The sequence below is a fragment of the Thalia democratica genome, chromosome 7 (assembly GCF_965202585.1).
Source record: "Thalia democratica chromosome 7, ktThaDemo2.hap1.1, whole genome shotgun sequence".
In the NCBI taxonomy this organism is placed as follows: domain Eukaryota; kingdom Metazoa; phylum Chordata; class Thaliacea; order Salpida; family Salpidae; genus Thalia; species Thalia democratica.
In genome coordinates, this window is record NC_139171.1 from 8,330,521 (window position 1) to 8,330,769 (window position 249).

Sequence of the window (249 nt, forward strand, 5' to 3'; positions counted from 1 at the left end):
TAAATAAATGCAGACTAGTAGTCAATTAGTTACTTTCTCCATTGAAATTATACAACATTATTTCAAAAATCAAAAAGTTACGTAAAAACCCACAGATTTGGCCGAATTTGTTCGGATTTAATAATAAATATAAAAAAGTTTGTAATTCTGTTTTATGTTTTATGTATAAATAAATATAGTATTGCTGCAGAAATTTTCTAAAACAGCGATCCGAATAAATTAGAAGTTAAGTAAAAACCCACAAAAGTC